Source organism: Lissotriton vulgaris, chromosome 2_1 (genome assembly GCF_964263255.1).
Source record: "Lissotriton vulgaris chromosome 2_1, aLisVul1.2, whole genome shotgun sequence".
Taxonomy (NCBI): Eukaryota; Metazoa; Chordata; class Amphibia; order Caudata; family Salamandridae; genus Lissotriton; species Lissotriton vulgaris.
In genome coordinates, this window is record NC_141687.1 from 329,025,154 (window position 1) to 329,044,019 (window position 18,866).

General features: G+C 43.6%; 1 protein-coding gene across 1 annotated transcript in view; it reads left to right on the forward strand.

Annotated features, from left to right (window-relative positions):
* The window catches only part of ZSWIM7 (zinc finger SWIM-type containing 7), a 631,194-nt gene that overhangs the window by 218,542 nt on the left and 393,786 nt on the right, over positions 1-18,866 (forward strand). The window lies entirely within an intron of this gene.

Here is an 18,866-nt window from a genome sequence, read left to right on the forward strand (position 1 = left end):
GATGATTTAGTAGCATTGAATTTAACGCTACTAAACTCTGGGCCTACTCACCGGGCAGGCCACTTGTTGGACCCTATTTTTTCCAACATTCCGGAATTGAAATGGCTTAATACGACCCCTACTTGCTGGTCAGACCATCACCTTGTTCAATTCTCCCTAAAACTGCCAATACCCTCTCAACTTAACAATTCCTGCCCTATATCTTCCATGAGAAACTGGAAGTTGCTGGATATGGAAAAACTCAACAAAGCGCTAGCTATGAATCCCCCGGCCCCTGGCCCTGATATGGAAAGTATCGCCACGTTCACACACTCATGGCTTGAAAAGGCCGGCGAAAACTGCCTCCCTCCATCTCGGCTAAAAAGTAATACCCACCGTCCCCCAGCCCCGTGGTTCAATGAGAATCTGAAGATCGAAAAATCTAAATGTAATCTCTAGAAAGAAAGTGGCGCAAGGACTATGCCCACGACAAAAAAGTGGCATACCACAAAGCCAGAAATGAATATCATTCCGCGTGTGCTAAAGCGCGTGCCCTTTACGTGGCAAATACCATTGACACTGCGCCAAACAAGGCAAGAACGCTGTTTAATACAGTCAAAGACCTTGCAGGCGCAAACACGGCTGCTGCAGCTCACCCTTTGGATAGGAAACAGTGCCAGGACCTTGCGTCTTTGTTTAGTGACAAAATTGAGAAAAGTATTTCGGATATCACCAGGAATTCCCCTGCACGGGATCCTAGAGAGGAAATGCCCCTGCGGTCTACGAACACTAACACCCTGCATCACTGGCCTCACATTACCCTGGAATCATTGAAATCTACCCTCAAAACCGTCAAATCTGGCTCCCACTGTGACCCATTACCCGCCTCAGTTTTCAGACAACTGGATGACCCAGCTCTGACCATCATTGCGGATACTCTTAACTCTTCTCTTCAGCTTTCCTCAGTTCCATCACTCTGGAAACATGCGATGGTATGCCCGCTCTTGAAAAAACCCACAGCAGACCCTGAACTACTTGCAAGCTACCAACCCATATCACTTCTCCCCATTTTTTCAAAATTACTTGAAAGACACATCCACTCCGCCCTCACCCTCTTCACCCAAACCAATTCCCTCCTCCATCCGTCACAGTCTGGTTTCAGAGCGGGTTTCTCCACCGAAACAGCTCTGCTGGGAGTAACCGAAACCATCAGGAAACTCCTAGATGATGGTCAGACGGTCGCACTCATTTTACTTGATTTGAGTGTGGCATTTGATACCATCTCCCACACCAAACTCCTGGCCACTCTTGGGAGAAATGGTATACAGGGTAAAGCACTCAAATGGATTGAGTCTTTTCTATCCCAGAGAACTTTTCAGATTTCATCTTTCATCGCTTGTTCGGACACGATTAGAACTCCGCATGGTGTACCCCAGGGCTCAATTCTGAGCCCTTTGTTTTTTTAAACTTTACCTCAGACCCCTGGCTGATTTAGCTGACAAGGCGGGACTCACTCTGATGACATATGCAGACGACTCTCAAATCGTCTTCTCACTGTCAGAGTCTAAGCCTACGGCCCCGTCCACCCTTAAACAAGGGCTTCAAAAAATCTTCAACTGGATGTCTGCTAACCAGCTGAAACTAAACGGTGATGAAACCGAAATCCTCCTCCTGGGAAAAAACAAACACCTATGGAACGCCTCCCATTGGCCCTCTGAGTTAGGCAGTATCCCCACCCCTGCTACCCACGTAAGAAATCTGGGGGTCACCATCGACAATACCCTCTCGATGAAACTTCAAGCAAACAAAGTGGTTGGTCTCTGTTTCACCATCTTGAAATGGTTGAGAAAGATCCTCTGGATGCTGCCCCTTGCAACGCAAAAGACCGTAGTCAATGCACTCATTACATCGCGGCTTGACTACGGCAACATTCTTTATCTGGGCTCAAATCAAGCAGTCATTAAACGTTTACAACTTGTCCAAAACTCGGCTGCAAGATTACTTTGTAAAATTCCAAAAACTGCTAGTGTGTCGAAACATCTGAATGACCTACATTGGCTCAGGGTAGAAAACCGCATCAGGTTCAAAGCCCTGAGCTACATGTTTAGGATCAAATCCGGCACCGCACCAAAGTATCTTCTATCCCTAGCAACACCCTACATCCCGGGAAGAGAACTGCGTTCTCTGACCGCAGCAAACTTTGCAACTCCGAGATTCAAATTGGCAAGAATAGGAGGTAGGTCTTTCTCTGTACTAGGGCCCTCTCTGTGGAACATACTCCCCTCCTATATTCGCAAGGAAGAAAATTACGCCAGTTTCAGAAAAAATATAAAGACCTGGCTCTTCCAGAAATAAGTACAAATGCTTTACCGTTACCTCCGTTCATAGAAGAATCATCGGCGCCGGGAAACCCTTTTTGGGTAGCTGTGTGCCATACAAATATAAAAAATAAATAAATAAATAAATACACCAGGGTTTTTTTGTTTGCTGTTTATCTGGGCATGGAGTGCCCCCCGGGCATGGGCCTGTGCTCTAACAGGCCCCCAATTCGTTTTTATGCCCTCACTGGGATGCAAAGCCCCATTCCCATGTCAAGCAAGAGGAAATGTTGATTCTTATGGCCATAGATTTGACATGTGGACCCGCTGAGTAGGAGTAAATTCCAACATTCTCCTATTTGCCCTGGTGAATGGTTGCACTATTCGGGGCCACGCTCTACCACCCAGGAAAACCAATAAAACCCAGACTTTATGAAAAGTAGACATCCAGGGGACTACAGGGTGGTGTGCCTTACATGGATCCCACTGTTTTATTAACCATAGTCCCGTGCAAACCCCAAACTTTGACTAAAATCATGAGTTTTCCTCACATTTCTGTGAAGGAAAGTTCTAGAATCTGTGGGGAATCACGAATTTACTACCACCCAGCATTCTCCCACTTGTCCAGATAAATATGGTAGCCCACATGTGTGGCTGGCCCTAACCCGCTTCATGAAGGGCCCCAAAATACATCATGGAGAAATCGATACTAGAGATAACAGAGGTATTTAGGCCTGGACGTGATGGCATCCCAGAGAAACCTACCAACCCCAGACATTTCTGAAAAGTAAACGTCCAGGGGAGCCCAGTGTGGTGTGCTTCTTACCCACAATTTCCTGCAAACCTCAAACTTTGCTTGACATCTCAAATTTTCATGGTATTTTTGTGTCGCCAACTTCCAGAATCTGTATGACTCCACAACATTTCTAACACCTAGTGTTACCACACTTGTCCTGGTAAAAAAGGTTACCTTACTAGTTTGTCTGGGCCTAATACCTGTGATGGGAACAAATCAGGGTAAATGGGAGTTCCCTCATGCTGCGTTGTGTGAGTTTTGAGGGTAAAAACACATTGTTAGCTCCACAGAAATCACATGACCCTGGACTCCTCAGGTGTGTAGTTTTTAGAAATTAATGGGGTTGGTAGGTTTTCCTTGGTGGTGGCTGAGCTATGCCTCAAATCCTCAGCTATTCACATAGTAAAAAATGCATGGATTCTGCTGGGTAAAATATGATGCCTTCAGGTCACATTTTTGGGTGTATGGGAACACAGAATAGTGGAACATTTGTAATTGCCTAATTGGATTTCTCTGCATTTGTTCCCCCCAGATGTAAGCTACTGTGTAAAAAAGAACACATTTTGCAAAATGCTCTCTGAATCACATGCTAGTATTGGTACCCACAGGGATGTGGAATTCCTATAGCCCGGGATATATGTGCATTTTGTCCTTGGGACAAGTAGGCCCAACCCCCTGCAGCACAAACCCTTTGGCTGACAGTTTACAGTACCACATTGCGCTCAGGGAAGAGCATTCTCTACAATTAAGGTAAAGTGTAGTAATATGTGTGTTAATGCTATTCAAACTTGTATATATGGTTCATTAATACAAAGCCTTTATTATTAGGGTGAGCACTAAAAGTAAATGTTTTAAGCTCAGCCTGCACTACTGACCGTGGTTTCAGTATAAAAGTGTACACACATTTTCAAAGTTTAATAATATGAGGCTCTGTATAATGCTCCCAGAATGCTCTCTGAGTATATGCAAATATTTGCAGAAGCTTGAAAGTAAGAGTGATGATTCTTTGCTTTCAAAATAAAACGTTCACAACAAAATGCATGTAAGAAAAGAAAACATTTAGCTCAACTACTGTAAGATTTTAGGTAGCGTATCTTTGCAGCATCATTTAGTAACATGTTGATGTATGTTAGTATTTCCCAAAAATATTCAGAATGGAATATTAGTGTAACCAGTTTAAATACGAATATGAAAAACAAGAACAAAGAAGCATTGGCAAAGCTAGTGGGTCTGAAATTGGTGGTCAGCCTTTTGGTTTTGTCAAGGCGTGACTTGTTTAGGCATGGTTTTTGTAAAACCTTAACAGTGTGGGAGCTGCTGTGTCCTCACCATTCTAACAAGCATTGGAAAAAGCAAAACGAAAAAAATGTTTGTCTCAGTATACATTGCCACAGCAGTTTTGGGCACTGAACAAAACTACTTTGGGTGCCAATATGCTTCTTCTAAAAGAGCAAAATACTGTCACTTCCAGGGACGCCAGCTGACAGACAGACGGAGAGAGACAGAATAAAAAAAATAAAAAAAAGGTCATGGTTAACGCCAGGTCTAATTAGAGGCCCAATTATTAAAGAAAGTCTCAAAAGTGTATCCATGGTATATATCCTTGCATTAAGAGCATATGTACAGTGTGCATGAATTCACAAGAATTTACAGAAGTAGGCCAAGAAATAGTACTCCCAGAAAATATTTGTGTGCTGCATTTTAGCATGAGCAAATATGTTCACTTTTCCTCCAACCACTTTTTTCCCAACCCTGGAAGAAGTTTTAAGTCTGCCACTGCCAGTAGTAAATTTCCAACCGTTCTCAGTAAAGGAATTGATTAGAGAAAAATTGGTGAAAACGCTTAAAACATGCATGTTAGTAGGTTTGCACAGACTAAAAAGGGCATTCCAACCCTGGAACTATTGCTTACCACTACCTTCAGCCCCAGTATATAGACCTGCAGAAACATAGCAGCATAAGGTAATTGCTAGTATTCAAACACTACTATGGTATGAACCCTGGAATAATCAGAGAGGCTATATCAGAACTCTTATATAATGAGATTGCTGCGTAATTTGTTGTCGCATCACATGGCACAAAGGGGACAAGTGAATTTTGGACAAGTAGATGTATTAAGCAGCCTGCCCCATGGACAAGTAGATATTATATAAAATTCCACACCCCTGGGTTACTCACAATCAGAGCTGTACAAATAACCACTGCTCCTAAACGCAGCACCCGGTGTACATTTCAGAAATGCATCGGTTTCCTTCACACCAATTTTTTTCTCTTTATATTTTACCAGTTTGCTCTGTGTACCCTGGTTTCTTGGAGAACCTACAAGCCTTATATATCCCCGTGACCAGAAGGGTCTAGCGAACGTACCAGTGTATTGCTTTTGTAAATTGTCCATCGTGGCAAGAAGTTACTGATGAAGATGTTGTCACAAATGGCTGCTTTTTCCTATTCATTTTTCCTATTTTTTTTTATATTTCAGCAGTTGAAGACCTCATTTAACATTATGATGACATCACTTGATTTCAGCAGTTAGTTTATTTAGAAAACCTTTGAGGGATCTATACAAATGACCCCTTGCTGAACTCATAATTTTGTGTACTTTTTAGAGATGTATAGCTTTCCGATATCACCCATGGGTGTCACACCTGTTTCCACCACAAACTGGAAGTAGTTTGAAAGCACAGAAATTCGAAATTATGGGCTACCGCATAAGAACTGGTGGTAAAAACTGTTTTTTGTATACAGCTGTGCATGTTCCTGAAAACTGGGCAGATGTTATTTTTAGCACCGCATACCTTTGGTTGATACCATTTATAGGAAAAAAGTAGGCTTTTTTACGAAGAATGTTTCCCTTTTTTCCCGAACTAAAAAACCAAAAAGTATCCATGTTTTGTCTATTTTCTCTGTCTCCTACAGGGGAATTCCCAACCCCTTGGTACCTTATGAATCCTCATGATGTTGGAGAAAAAAACAACACAAATGTGGCGTTAATATCTTGTGTGGAAAAAAAGTTATGAAGACCTAGGCACATATTACCCCAAACTGACAAAAAAGGGCAGGGCACTGGGGTGGAAAAGCCTCAGCAGTTAAGCGGTAAGGATGCATGAAGTTGTTTTCCTAGGGAATATTGCGCCAGCCTTGTTGCAAGATCTAAGTACTGTCTCTGCAATACACCCACGCACACATACACTTGGTTCTTGTGGTGTCACCTACGCATACTTTTGCTGCGCCAGTGCCTCCATCTCTCACAAAAGAAACTGTGGGTGCTGGAATGGATGAAACGTGAAAAGAAGGAATAACACATTTAGGGCCAGATGTATCAAAGGGTTTTACCCATTCTGTGTCTATGGGAAAATGTGTTGATACATATGGCCTTTAGGCACATTCTCCTGTGCTAAAATTGCACTCGTCAAGTTTGAATAGAAGCTGGATAGTCCACGCAGAGCGAGCGTCCCTGAATATTACGGTGTTTGAGTACCAGATCGTCTCTGCGGAGCCTTAACAGGTTTCTGACTCTTACCTGGCCCAGCTGGACTCACTACCAAGAAAAGCCTGGCCTGCTGCGTACAGTTCACCTGCAATCCGGATAGGGATAGTGGCTTCTGGTGCACTAAATGCTGAGATGACTAATCAGTTTTGATTTGGTTATCTCGTTCCCAGATGAAGATAGCTTTTCAAGTGCCAATCTTCCTATTGTGTTCACATGTGTAATAATACTGCGATACAAAAATAGAATGGAGGAGTCACTTTGCACCCACGCACTCCTGTAAGTCACAAACTATTCGAATTAAAAAGCCCTGAATGTGCTGGCAGCAGTGGCGGCTGCCAACTCCGGGGAGTGGTAAGGCAGGCCCAGTGGGGTGCATGCATGAGCTGAAATGCTGACATGCATTACATTACCGTTTAAAATTAAAATGTTTAACTTTAAAACGGTAACGTAATGCATGTTAGTGATTTAGTGCACATTAGCACGGACATAAAATACATTTAAAAAAGGGAAATGTAAGCCACTTACCTTCCTGCTCGTCCTCGCTCGGGTCCAGCGTTCTTCTCTCCTCCAGCGAGGGCCCGAGTCAACGCCCCTAACCAATCCTGGCACTGCGCTCATGCTGTTGACCAGCACGAGAGAAGTACCAGGATTCAATGGAGCGGGCTCTCACAGCATTTCCAATGGCATTCGGAGGCCTGTGTTTGCTCTCAACCCTGCCTTTTCGGACATCTGGGTTGAGAGGTTTAAAGTGCGCATGTCTGGCCTTGCCAAAGAGACATGCCAACTTTAAACTTAAAGTGACCGCCGGCGCCTACCAATCTTCCCTGCTGCTGCCACTCAGCAGTGGCCCCGCCCCGTCCTCACACTCAGCTCGGGTTGCAGGTAGTGAAAAATAAAATGGTAATAAATGAACTTTACTACAATTTTATTTTTCATGTCTGTGGCATTTTAATTAGTGGAATGACACTCCTCCGCTTTAATGGAGGAGCCGCTCCTGGCTGGGAGACAGGACTACAATGAACATTTGCATTCTGTTAACCGGAGTGGGGGGCTACTCAGTAACGCCTGCTGCCTGAAGGGCTGCAGTGTAATGTACTGCTCTCTGTAATCCGTTTTTGGATAGACTTTGATCCACATTTAAGTTTTTGCGCCTAATCCAGCCATAATATTCAGATGCCTTATAAATTATACTTCACAGTATTAATCCTGGATTTACAGGTGCTTGTGATTAAATGATGAATAATGTACGGTAAAACTGCCCCTACATATTTTTTAGCATTTACATGCAGTTTGTTACCACCACTACCCTTTTGCTGGTGGTTATGTGATGCAGTATTGCAGTAGATACTGCATCACTCAGAGTCTGTATTAATGGCAGAAAATTGCAAGACATAGGTAATCGCATAATTTGCTGCACCAAATTAATAAGAGTGAATGAGTTGCATCGAACACAGTGTGTGGGAGTCAGGTAATCATGACTCATTTACATTGTTTTTGAAGTTTTTCACTCCTGTCCTCATCTTTAAGCAAGCCCTGTCTTGGAATCCGATCGATTGAACCATGGTCCTATCTCACTGCAAGCCTTAGCCATTTATACCTGCAGTGGCTCTTCTGTTTATCTACATTTTTGGAAGTGATTATACAATGGAGGGTGTATGAATGAATTCATTGATTGTATTTGAAAAACTAAGTTACAATAAATAGGACTGTTAAAACAATAATGTGAAAAGAGCAACCATGTATGTATTCAAAGTGGTGTCAAATGCACCCTCTATAAATTCATTGAGAAATTATCTTTAAAATCTAAGATTATTTGAATGGGATTAGGAGAATATTTTAACATTTTATAAGCATAATACAAATATTTAACAAACTTCATAATAAGGCATTTTGAAGTAGAAAACAGCATCTGATAGTTTCTTTAGGTGACCTAATATTCGTTTTTTTGTATGCACTGCATAGACATTTTGTCCGTAAATAGATTCTTTTTTAACATAAACCGATTATATGCGTCAGGGTCACTACCCTGCAGCTATAGAGCATGCAACCAGATTGCTCAATGCTTCATAAATTCCATGATCCTTCAAACTGTAGTAAAGGGTTGTATAATAGTCAGAATCCTAAGTATTTCTTTTGTGTTTCTAGATTTAATGCTAAGGCTATATATTCTTGACTTTCCCGTGAATAAGAATCTAGTATTAGGTTACAGTTATTATACTTTGATAAGGATAATTAATCATTACCTCAGTTGTGGTCCCACAAGACATTCCATATTATATCTTTACTTTTGGGGATACTCATACTAAGGAGCAGATACAGAGAAGGAAGATTATAGTGCTGTGAAAATGTTCCAATCCCTATTAAATTTAAATCTGTGTTATCTTTGGCTTTTGTTTTAACTCAGCAACGATTAACTCTGTCTCTGCAGTTACACTCATGCAGAGACGGACATAATTGATCGTTGCTGCGATACGACAAGTGGTCAATGATGTAAGGTTAAATTCCAGTCTGATTTACAATGTGGGTTGAAGTGCGTAGATTTAGCGAAGATCTGATATTGTAAATGTAAATTGTATTTAGAGCTGTTTTCTTTTTCAAGTAAGAACCAGAGATGCGCATAGTAGTCTAGGGAAGATTTCAGAATTCAAGGTAACTATTAAAGAACCCATGGCTCTACCACTTTAAATGTTTACACATTTTTGATGGATTTAGTTAAAATTTTTAATTTTTGTTTGTTTCCTTTTAAAAATGATCTTCCATGATAACTTGTCATCAGTGGTTATTCTCAGATAGTCATAAGGTTTACCACGGTCAATCAATTATTTTCATAATCTCCAATCTTGTTGGTGTGTTCGCTTTATAAACGTCAATACATTGACTATTAAACCATTGTCAGAATTACATTTATGTACTCTTGACAATTGGTGTAGTAAGCTGGCGAGATTAATGAGAAAATGACTAAATCATCAGCCTAAATTAAATGGATTATTGGATGGTCACATAATTTTAGTGGCATAGCTTCTGAAAAAATTTAGGTAAGAAAACAAATCTGAGATGTATAATGAAAGCAGCTTTAAGGCTAAGATGCACCGTTGCTTCACCCCATTCTGAGTGTACATCTTCGATCATTCGTCATTGATTCTTTTATTTTTAGCTATGTTTTACTATATAAAGCACTTATAAGATCTAAAAGCAAATAGTCGATTTCCCCTATTGATACTTTGTTCCACAATTGGCCGAAATGTACTTTGTCAAAGGCCGTACTGTAGTCTATGTAGCAAACATAGAAAGTTTTCTTTTTGTTTATTGAGTTATTTGTTAACAATGTGAGGGTTATGACGTAAGTGGTGGACCTTCCTTGACAAACTCCTGTTTGGTTTTGGTTTAACTGTAAAAGGTTTGGTCTGTTGACCAGATGGATCATTTTTTCAGCAAACATTTTGTGAATATTTGTCCTTCTACATCAACAAAACCATGAACCCATAATTTTTATGTTTGTTTTTCAGTCCCTTTTTATGAATTTGATTTTTATGATACTCGAATCTGCCCAGTATGTAACACTTGAAAATTTGCTATGATCTTTACATTAAACGTGATCTAGCCCAATTGAAACGTCTCCTATTTTGGATTTGTATCTGGTCTACTCCAGAGCGGTCCAACTATAGATATTCTCTACGAAACCTACTGAAACTGGATAAATCCTTAAAGGTCCCTTGGCTGAGATTTATTTGCAACTGGTGCAGGAAGCTGAGCTTATCCAAAATCTGGGATACCAGTGAACAATTGTGCAGGGCAGATGGACAGGCTGTAAAGTCAGTATATTGGTCCTTTGTATTTGAACAACTAATTAGAACTGATAATTTGGGCCATTTGACCGAGAGATACTTGGAGATTAAACCAGCCCGGCTTTTGAGCTTTTACTGGATATCATCAAGCCACCTTTTGCCAAAAGCCTTTACCTAAAGCTCATGTATGGCTGATTACCTCTAATAACATTCAGCAGCAATTGGAATAAAAAACAAACTACTGCTGTCTGTCCAGCTTGTGGACAGTGGATTATATTTTGTTTGTTTGCCCTGCCTATCACAGTTTGCGCCACGAGTGGTTGCGGCCCGTTTGTCTGAATATGTATGTTATCTGTTGTGGAGAGGCCCAGCGAATGTTAACAAGAGATACATCTGGCTCCATTGTATTTTCAGGGAGTCGATTCCTGCTTAGTGCCTGATTTAAATGTGAGAAATTTCTAATACAAAGGTCAGCTAAAGTAGTATGATCTGAAGCGTGCCCCTCCTGCTATGTATTATCATGTTTTTAAAATCGCTAGCTTGTAATATGCTATAGGTTAATCAAGCTGCCTGTTGGTTTTGTACTGCAATGAGAGTGCTATAGCGGTAAAATGTATTTTAACAAAAACAAATTATGTAAATGACTGTGGTTTTATGATACTTTACATGCATACTTTGATAGTACACAATTACCGAATAAAGTATTTTTGATGATGTTAAACAAAAAAAATTCCAGAGCATGGGATCAGATTTCTGTACTGCTACCGGAATGCCGTTCTGACTGACTTTTTTTAAAATCAATTGAAAATGCCATTTAGGGAAATACAACGTTTTTTTTTTTTTATAGTATGTTCTCATAATGACCACTGTTGTGGTTTTGCTACTAAAGCCGTCTTTATATATACTTCAAGCTGGTCATTAGAGATGAAGAAATCATTGGAAGTTTTTTATGTGCATATTTCCCAAAACCAATCCAAGACCTAAAATTGTTTTCGGTTTCTTGATTTTATTGCATCTTGAAGTTCTACTTTGTCTTCATGAGCGGACTTAATATCTTTTATGGCTTGTCTGTATTATTTTTTTTTAATAAACTTTTTTATTGTTTTTTATAGTGTAAATCAACAGTCATAAACAGTGTGATGACACATCATACACACACACCCCATGTCCCAGGCCTGCCCACCCCTCTAACCCATGCAGCGAGTGAATGAATTCAGCCAGTGTCCCATACTGGTAACAGTTCCTTGGGCAGATTGTTCACGTCCAACTTCTTCCCTTCTGGGCGGTTATGTGAGTCTTCACAACCATACCCTCCCGAAGTTCCCCCATGCTCTCCACCCTCTTCTTTTGTGGTGTTCCCTTTCATACTGCTGTTAACACTAGCACCCACTGTCTAATCCCCAAACCCCCATATTTTTACAAATTTCTGCGGGCAACCCCTGCCCTTGTATACCTCTCTCTCCAACAACATGCATCTATCCATACTCGTCGCCCAATCCTGCTTTTGGGGGGAAGCCCCTCTTCCCCATTCTGGGCTGCATCACTTTTTGCTACCATATATCTGATATTCACCGGATTCTTCTCATATTGTGTCGTCTCTGTGGGGTCCCATTTCCCAAGCAATGAAGCTTGGGCATCACGATACAGTTGCAGCATCCAACTATTTGGTGACTGCCTCACAGAAGGGCCGCACCCTCGGGCAGTGGCACAGAGTGTGCATGAAAGACCCCTCCAACCCAGAATTACGGAGGCACTTCACATCCCCCACCTTCCCCATTAAGTTGAATCAACCAACAGCTCGCCTTTATTGCCACTTCCGTAGGGAAGCCGAGGGCAGTTTGCCAATTATCCTCACCTGTTTCACCCAGCTCCTGCTCCCAACGGTCTCACAGCCTCCCCTCCGTCCCCTGCGTGTTCCTCAGGATTGTCCCGTATGTTAACGAAATAGCCTTTGATTGAACACACTCATCTAGTAGCCTCAGTTCCAGTGGGAATTACTCTTGGGTCTCCTCATGCCTGGGGAGGCGCCCCTGGCGTGCATGCCGCAACTATCTATACTTGAACAATTGTGTCTTGGACATCTGATATTCCCTCCGCAAGTGCTTGAATTGGAAAATCCCATTTGCATCCCACACATCTACCAGCTTAGAGATACTGTTGTCAACCCACTACTGGAAACCCTGTAACGCTCCTGTAAGTCCCAATCTTGACCATTCCCACAATAGTGTCCTTGGGGTTAACCTCTATTCTCATTTAAATTCTGTGTTCAGTCTGTACCAGATAGCTATTACCTTCAATGTGGATGTCCTCGCTGTCAGACCCAGCATTCCCCCATAATGTGCATGGAAGTAGCTCCTGTTGCCCATACCCAATCTGTCCAGCCGGAAAGCTGCATCATCCCAGGCCGGGTATGCCCAGTTGTTGACCAGGCTGACCTGGGATGCCTCATAGTACTACCTGACACTCAGCAGTGCTATGCCACCATCACATTTGGAAGGCTGCAGAACTGCCATAGCTACGCGCAGGGGCCATTTGCCCACAGTAGCATTCTCAGCAGCGTATCCGTTTTAGCAAAGAAGGCATCTGGGATTTTATATGGGCTGTTAGGCAGAACATAAAGTAGCGTGGGTAGCGCTATCATTTTAAACATCGTGGTACAAAAGGGGGTGGTGATGGACGGAGCATCTGAACCAATCAAACACTCACACCCAGTCAACAGATCTGGGTTTAATCCATCACCGTTCTTTTTAGCCCACTCTGCCACCTCAGTTCAGACATGGCCATATGCAAATCAGTCTGACCATGTGCCTCATGGGAACAGTCCAGCCCGAACTGCCAAGCCATGCCTTCCCTGGACCGGAAACAAGCTTCTTAGGACCGGTTTCTGGCATTACAGCCGTCTTCAGCCAGGCTTGCTTGAATCCAGTGGCAAAGTGACTCACGTTTGAGCATACCCTGCCAACTGTAATGCCAAAAAGGTGTTAATCAGAGGCGTCAGATTTGCCTCATAGTGGGAGGAGGTCCCTCTGGAAATCCATATGTCCAGATATTTAAATTTGTGGAGTTCAACCCTGAGTGGCAGCTGCAGTACACCATCCTGCTCCCACTCCTCTCATTGTGAACAGCAGTTATTTCCCCCCAATTAATCGTGAAGCTGGAGTACCGCCAATATTTTGGGAAAAAGTCCCGTAATCTGGTTAGCAACTGGTTCGTTTTGGTTAGATACAACAGAATATCATCTACATAGACCGATATTTTCTCATCTTAGCTTGTGCCCAGCCCCATATTTGAGCATCTATTCTCATCCACTCTGCTAATGCCTCGACCATCGGTGCAAAGAGCATCGACGATAGGGGGCATCCCTGTCTTGTTTCCCTCTCAATAACAATTTCCTGGGATAAACATCCATTAAGCTTCACTATTGCTCCCGGCTCTCTGTAGAGTACCTGTACCCATATAATAAACTGGGCCCAAATCCCATCTTCTCCAACATCGCGAACAAGAAGGGCCACTCAACCAAATTTGTCGGCCTTATTGGTATCTAGTGACACAATGGCCCGTAGCTCAAACGCCTGCTCAGCATTGGCCAGGTTGGTGCAGGTTGTTGTGGAACTGTCCAGATTCAGCCTGGTCGACCTATACGGCATGAATCCAGTTTGACCCGGGTGTTCCAAGTCGGCCACCACCATACGCAACCTATCCCTTAACACTTTTGCCAGGACTTTAGCATCTGCAGTGATATCGGTCTATATGAACACACCTATTCTATGCCTAAGGGATGAGAATGATAGTAGCAGTTTGAAGCTCTACTGGTAGTTCCACAGTCCGGTACGCCTCCAAGTACATTTTATGCAAAAGGACAGCCATCCTTCTTGCCACTTTTTGGAAGAAGTCTATTGGTAGCACATTGGGGTCCTGAGCCTTCCCAGCTTTTATTTTGTGTGTGTGCCATTACAACCTTTTCCACCGAGAGGTCCACTTCCAGTCACAACCCTGCCACAGACCTGGGTTCAGTCTCACTGCTAGTCAGTCCCATACAAACTACACAATATTTTCCATGGGGGCTACCAATCTAGTTTTGTAAAAGTCTGTAATCTAGTCCACAAATGCCTCTGCTAACTCACTACTCCCACTCACTTTAACCTCATTCTCCAGCTTGAGCTCCCTGATGTGCCTCCCTTCCTTCTCTCTGCTCCCCAAGCCATGGTGATAGCTTTCCCGCCTTGTCCCCAGCCTCATAGATTTGTTTCTGTTTGGCAAGGTAAGATATTTTAACCTTGTTTCGTGCTACCACCCTGTATTCCTCACATTTCAGATCAAGGCTTCTCTTCTGCTGCGGTGTTTGGGAGGCACTATACTCCATCTCAAATCTTAGTAATTCTAGTTCTAGGGTGGTCATGCATCCGAGTCACTCTCTTTTCTCCCCTACTTCACCTGATATAATTGTTACCCTGATCATTGCTTTGTAGGCTTCCCATAGCGTCATTGGACTTTCTACCGACCCATCATTTTCCTTAAAGTAATGCTGTGTAGCTTTATCCAGGCACTTTACCTCTTTTTTTATTTGTAAGCCATCAGGTCGCCAACCTCCATTCCCGACTTTCTAGTAGTCCTGTGATGTTTAGTGTGATGAGCAAGAGGGACTGATCTGTAATCCCTTGCACTAGGTATCTAGCCTCAGAGGATCTGTGCATCATTGCCAGTGGGGTAAGGAAGTAATCAAGCCTAGACAGCGTATCATGGGCGCTTGAATAGGAGTAGCCTCTCTCCTGGCCATGGTAGGTTCGCCTGATGTCTCTGAGTCCCAGCCCCTGTGTAAACCTCTTAGTTTCCCCACTGTTGCCTGGCATTCTGGCCTGGCACTCATCCTGTCCAGATGGGTTTTCAAGACAAGGTCAAAGTCGCCGCCAGGTATTGTTAGATCTTGGAGCATATTCATCAGGAAGCGTCCTAGTTCTGCAGTATGACTGACTATATCCCCGGTAGGGCATAGACATTTATCAGTATGATTGTCTCGCTCTCTTATTTTCCCTGCAGCTCTGTATATCAGCCTGTCATATCTGACCATGTCTGGGAGTGGCAGTGCATTTTCAAGCAGCATTGCCACACCCCTGACCCTAATGTGAATTGTGCATGTTGCAGGCCACCTTATAGTTGCTCCTACTCAGGTAGCAATGCTGGTTATCTATTGTGTGTTTCCTGGAGAAACATTGTCTGCTTTATATTCAGAGAGCGCCTTCGATACCAGGGCCCTTTTTATTTTATTTTCCAGACCATTGACGTTCCACATAAATAATGCCAGGCTTTGCTAGTGTGTCATTGGTCCTGCATCTCTTGCTGCCCCTTTGCTGATCACGCGTGAATATATGTCTTAAAGCTGCACCAAGGGCCCGATGCCTATGTGTGTCATGAACTTCTCTTTCAGTCATTACCCTCTCTACCTTACCGTTCTGTGATCCTGGAACTGTACCTCCCCTTGATCCCTCAATTCACTGTACGTTTGATCCCAAACTAAATACATCCTCATCTAACTCTGCAGTCTCTCTCTTGCAGGGGGCTCTGCTACCCGGCCCGTTTTCTGCTATAAAGTGCATTTCCATATCCTCCTGATCTCAGTCTCTCAGCACAGTACCTGTAGTCCCATATCACACTCCAGTCTGGCCCACCAAAGTACAGTTCCAGCGCACTCAACCTCCGAACAAGGCTATGCGTAATCCCTGCGTGTGCAGACCCAGATGTCAGTGCATATGTCCGATTTCTTGTAACTTGAACAATGTCATCCGCAGTCATTGGGGTCATTACCGGTAGCTGCTCCTCCTCGTTTCCCGGCTCTGTACCTGCTATCCCGGGTCCACCTGCCTTATCCTCTGATGTCCATGATCTCCATTTGTTATCTAGTACGTTGCTGCGCTATTTGACCTCAATCACTGTTTTGACTTGCTCTGCACGCATTTGTGCCTTGGTTGGGGAGGCATTGTTTTTATTTCTGTTCCTTTCCCTGAATGGGGTACTCTTCCAGCCAAAGTCTTTTTGCGGATGAGCATTTGGCACAGGTCAATGCTCCATCGGCCATGTTTGCTTGACATTTGCAGGATATTATCCCAGTCCCTGAAGTTCATCAGCCGTACTATGATAGGCCTAGAGGTCTCCCTGGCACCAGCCCCAGGATTCTGCGGTCTCTATCCACTGAGAAGAAACGAGATGGGTACCCCTGTAACTGTTCCTCCAAAACAGTTCTTCGTTTGGTCCCTCAGCTTTTTCTGGGACCCCTACCAATCTCATGTTATGCCACCTAGATCTTTATCTCTGCACCCTCCAGGTAGTCTGTCACAAACGTAAGCTCCCTCGCAATGGCCGTGCACTCCACGTTCTGCCCTTCAGCATCAGTTGGATTGTGTGGGGTTGCGTTTCAGTGTCTTTTACCCGAACCCCCAATTTTCTGTGATCCTCACTCTGGATCCCTACTTGGTTTACCACTGCCGCTATTTGGACCTCTAACGTTACCGGAGTATCTTTAATTGCCACCAAGATTTCCTCCATATGTGCCGAAAGGGAGATCCCCGCCTCATCTGCTGCCATTGCACCTTGAGATTGTGTCTTGGCAGCATGGACCTTCCCCGTCGCCCCCTGTGTCCTCCAGTTGCACATCTCACAACAGCTTTGCTCACCAGGCATCCTGTTCCACGGTAGCGATCGGCATCTCCTCCTCCTTTCAGGTCTGGTGGTTCAGTGGACTAATGTGTCCACTGCAGGGGACTGTGTTTGACCTCATGGCCACAGGCAGGTTCAAATGCTAGCGGGTCCACTCTGCCTTTCATCCATCGGAGGTCGATAAAATGAGTACCAGTGAGTTGGGTAAAAATAAACATCTGTTATTCAACACCAAGATGCCTCTGGGTGAACGTGCACTTTACAAATACACGTTATGTTATTTTATGTGCACCCACCCACTTCTCTCTAGAGCTGCACCAGGCAGTAGCCCAAACCCACCTATTCCCTGGACAAATAGCTCCAAAGGGCAATGGCCTCTGCACTGCTTGCCCGAACAGTGACTTCTGCAGGGAACTCCTGCATTAGATATAGAGAGGCCGATGTGTCCAGCCTCTCTATTGACCAGTACTGCCTCTGGTTATTCAGTGCTTGTCTCTAGCCAGATGTTCACTTCCGTGACCATGGGGCCACTCTCGCCGCTAGACGACTGCACAGTCCTGGCTCTCTCCGTGGTGTCCCAGGACCTGTTTCTAGCCCCTGGTGAGGGAGCTCAGGGGGAGACACTCCTGGCATGCAGTTATGCCGCCACAGCAGCCTTTGTACTCTGCGGTGGCAGAGAGCACTGACTCCCACTCTGGAGCACCAGGCCTCAGGGGAACAGTGTTGTATGCCCTGATCCTGCCATCTCGTTCTCCCTGCTGTGTCTGGGCGGCGCTCCTCACCACCTTCTCTGGGCTCCCCACTGCTCCTCAGCACAGTACCGGTAGTCACTTCAGCTCCAGCCGCCTCTCTGTAGCAGTGGCATCAGGGCGCATTGGCCGCCATTTTGGTCCCGCACTGCCTCGTCCTCAGCTAATGTCTGGAGCAACAGCCCTCTATAGTCGGTGTGTCGGCTCTCCCTCACACCACCAGCATTCTGGAGACAAAGCTCCTGGTCATTCCAGGGGTTTGGCAGGTCATTCCACACAGGATTACTGGCTTTGGGGCCCAGTTCCACCAGGAATGCAGCAGCGCACATGCAACTCCATGGCCAACCAAGCCACGTCCCCTGGTTTGCATTTATTGATATTTGACATATTAGAACCGATTTTCTCATTCTTGTGATCTGGGTTTCACAACAAATGTCGTAATTATTTACAGTGCTGCCTTTTTGTGAGAGTGTCAATCAGTTGATTTTATTAAAACAGCGAAGATCAATCCTAGCAGGTTGATTCGCTTTGGAATTAAAATAAATTAACTTGAGGATTGAATTAAAGAGATGCTGCCAGTCGAGTTTTCAGGTTTGGGGTGGTTGTTCATAGCTATTGGCAATCAAAGTTCTGAGTTTATGAATGGTTCCTTGGCCAAATTATACAATTTGATATTTAGATCTTGAATCCATCATATTTCATATTGTTAATTGAAATGACATTATTATGGTTGAGTAATAAACACATCTTATGTTGTTCAGAATTGTAAATTTAGTGAAATTTACTGTGGATTACGATCACTTTACCATCTTGGTATACATTTTTTGTTTTTGCACAAGTGAAATTGAGAGTAATGTATAATCACCTAAATGTGTCTGTAACACGCCGATTTTGCTGTCAAGCATTGGCTAATCTTCCATTTAATTACCTAAATCCCAAGTTCGATAAAAAATTAAACTGATGATTGGAGTCTGTAGCTATCTTCATTTTGTAGGGTTTTTTTCTCGCTAGGAGGGAGTCGGTATTATATGCTACATCAGGTAATTCCTCCGGCAAACTGCACAGATATTATAAGGATAAGTTTGCAATAATGTCAAC